The sequence below is a fragment of the Dermacentor albipictus genome, chromosome 1 (genome assembly GCF_038994185.2).
Source record: "Dermacentor albipictus isolate Rhodes 1998 colony chromosome 1, USDA_Dalb.pri_finalv2, whole genome shotgun sequence".
NCBI lineage: Eukaryota > Metazoa > Arthropoda > Arachnida > Ixodida > Ixodidae > Dermacentor > Dermacentor albipictus.
The window spans coordinates 199,174,307-199,178,084 of NC_091821.1; positions in this window are offsets into that span (position 1 = coordinate 199,174,307).

Sequence of the window (3,778 nt, forward strand, 5' to 3'; positions counted from 1 at the left end):
AATTAGGCAAAACCGAAATAAACGCTTTTTTTTCTTTCCTTTTTGTTGGGGGCGAGAGGCTGCATATTTTCGGTTGCTCAGTTTTCTCGCGGAAACTGCCATCTGTGGAAAGATTATGCGGAGATAAAGCAAGGATGTGGATACGGTAGAGGGCAGTATTGCTCCTCATGTATTGTGACTGAGCTTACTATAGTGCCCCCTCTCAGCTCCAGCGTTCATTCAAGGGTGACGTCAGTGTGTCTGCGCTTGCAGTGTATTGATCGCGCGCTACTATACGTGACGGTGCACTCATGCATGCGTCGGTGCCGCGTGAACGGAGCCTCGCGGCGTTGCTCGTGATGTAAACATGGCGCCCCGTGGCGGGGATATCCCACCAGGCCGTGACGACACATGCGCGCAGAGCGGTGGCCACACGCATGCCACGTTCTCGCGCGGCCTTTTCGAGCGTGGCGAGCCGAGTAGTCGGCCCTGGCGGCCGAACAATCGGTGCGCGGACATGCGGAACATGCGTAAAACCCGTTGTGAATGGAATTCGCCGGGGCGCATTCTTGTCCCGAATCCTCGTCACGGCGCTCCTCGGGAGGCTCCTTATGTAGCGCACTGATCCGGCCGGGGGCGACACCTTCCGCGCCTTTCTCGGGCACAAACCTGGGTGGGGTAGCGCGGGTCAGGTAGCGGTCATTGTCTGTTGCTGCCCGGACCACCGCCGAATTTTGACGCCTCCATAAAGACTTCAGTGCGGTAGCAGGCAGCGCATGGGCTGGCATCAGGTCGCGTTTAATGTACTGCAGGCGTAAAAACTCGGTGACCGTCTCAAAGGGCGCCTCCTGCCGAGGATGGACGGCGTGCAAACACACGTGCGCGGGTGAAAGTCAAAATGGTGGAATGCGGGACTCGGCTCTCCCTCAGAGCAGCAGCCATTGTGCGTGGCCAGTTTTGTCCGCAGGCGAGGTGATGGATAGGTACGGCTACGGGCTTCCTGCACCAGGCGACGCTTGATTGTGCGCCCGTCGCGCAGCCGGTCCCAAAACGATCGTGCGTCTCGCTACACGCACGCTGCGTTGCGGTCCCCGCGGGCCTTTTTATTTTCTGAATTTCTTTCTTTCTTTCTTAAGTGTTCTGGGCTCTCCTCGTTTCGCACTGGTGTCTGATATCAAGCGGCATGTCGCAGACATTCGCTTGTTCGTTTCGTGATCGGCGTGGAAATGTAACCAAAGGCAGATTTTATTCTCTTGTCATATAAAAACACAGCTTTGAAAAATCAAAGTGACCTCTTGCGGAATTTCGATGGCCCGGATTTCATACAAAGAACAACACAGTCAAGTGTTGCTGCATGGGTTTCTTTATGGTGTAAGGAATGTTATCTGGGATAGTTATGAGGGAAGCCGTCAGTGGTTATGATTGTGGGATATTACAAAGGAGGAGTGTGTTGGCATTCTTTCGTGTGACCTCTAGAGTCCTAAGTTTAAAGGTAAATCTGTCTATCTATTTACATATCCGTCCGTCCGTCCGTCCGTCCGTCCGTCCGTCTGAACTGTCGGATTGTTGTTGGCCTTTTTGACAAGAAGCAAAGAGGTTGAAGGACAATGATAGCCCTGCAGAGGCAAGAGGGAGATGATTCTAGAACCTTCTAATGGAAATCCTTCGTTTAGTACAACGTGATTATCATTGTCTTTGCAAATATTAAAAGGAAACAAATATCAGCATCCCTGGCCCTATAGCTACTCGCTGTTTTGACTTCATTGAGGGCTAAAGAAATTAACCGCCTAGTTTGATGCACAACCGATGTACACGGTGTCACAAAGTAAACGTGGAAAAATCACATGGTCTTAACAAGGTCCTTTTGAAGTAACCACAGGTTCACTATAGCAAGCCCATAAAGCTTATTGGAGTTCGATAAGGTGCTGCAGCTGTCACTGCGTCCATTGATTTACACAGCGGTGCAGTCTTTTCTCGCCTTGCGGAAAACATGCCTGCATGTTCCGCGACTGGGTAGTCTACTGTTTTTGAGTAATGTTCTTTTTTTTTTCCTGTTCCATTTGTCGTTTGTATTTTGGCAGAATATTGGGACGCGAAAGTGCAATTTCACAAGTAGTGTTAGAGCACAAAGTACAAGAGTAGAAGTGGAGTTGAAATTTGGCCTGATTTCGGAGATCGACACGTTCACCAAACAGTCGGTGGACTGCTTCGCAAGATTGTTTTCTGAACTTGAAGAACCGGGATCGTCGTTCAGTCGTCAAGAGCCAGCAGCCGCAGAATAAAATGTAGCGACATTGATAGAGTGGTTCAATAGTGAGTGAGGCACATAGCGCCATTCTTCACTGTCCCACTGTTATGATTCGACTTCACACGTCGCTTTTGCGCGTTGCACCCAAGGGACGAGATTGAACGTGGCGAAAGACGAACGAAAGCATCGCGGTGACAATTTGCGATTCGAGTGAGCACGAAAAAAAAAAAAAGAAAGACAGCGAGAAGAAAAGAAATGGCGCCTCCATTTCTTTAGTTGCAAGTGCGCGTTGGCAGACTGTGAAAAAGACAAGGATAGAAAGAGGGAGACATGAAATTGGTTGGAGCCTCCTATGTCTCGTGTTGGGTTTACTTTTTTGCCTTGACACGGGTAAGTTGTGGTCTGGTAAGTAAAAATTACGTTGCGACGGCAGCAATTGCAAGTGGATATACCGTATTTACTCCATCGTAACGCGCCTTTAGTTGTGACGTGCCCCCTATACTGTGAGCACATCAGCGAAGGAATAACCACCCTTCAGAATCAACTGATAAGAAATGACGATACGGTGAATTCGACAACGTGACTGATTTTGGCAGTGCGCAGAATAGCGACTAGCCTCCGAAATTCTCCCGTGACGCTCCCTCCTAATATTTTCCCTTCTCGCTGTAACAGTCAGGTGTAACTTTCTTTAGTTTGTTTTTGTGGCTTTCTTTATAGTGCGGCAGCCTCCACTTTGTCATGGTTCGATTGAAGGTTTTAACGGCCAACAGCAAAAGATTGGCCACCCTAAATGTTGCTCAACCTTTATCTTATAACTGCATTGCATGCGTGGCTTGACAAAAGTTCTTTCATAGTGTTTAGGTCCTTTTTCCGTTTCTCTTCGTCATTCTTTGCGTGGTTTATGCCTCGTTATCACCTTCCGGAGCTTACCGCGTGGTGCGCATGGATCGAGGCGAGCAACGAGTCACTCAGCAATATACTTGTGGACACAGTTGCACGAATATCGCTTGCGACATGGTATGTCGCTTCCTCTAACGAGCTGGCTGTTCTTGCGTCTTGTGCTTCCAGTCACGTTCTGTCCAGAGACACGCATCATAGCGACTTTCCGTGAACGGCGTGACTTTTTTGTCGGCGCCATCTTTAATAGACGAGTGCGCATGCAATGAGTTGTATGTCGCTTACATCGGGGATGGAATAATCAGGAACAATGTGACCACCCCTCTGTATTAATTCTGTTGGGAAAACAAAAACAAAAAAACAAAAACGAAGAGGACAAAAAAAAAAGACAACTTTTCTACCTTTCTACACCAATTAGATTTATAGCTGCGAAGCGGATTCGTGAAGCGAAGGAAATTTATAAAGAGGGCGGCCAAGTGAGAAACAACGTACAGAAGAAAAAGAAATAAAGAGGAGAAAATGCGTTCAGCAAGAGTTTCTTCGCAGATGGCAGAGTCCTTACGAGCATCACAGGCGGGGGTGGATGATTCTCTGGTGCCCTGTAATTTTCGTAATGGACACCTTGAAAGACAGGCGATCTTCCGTGTTGCCACC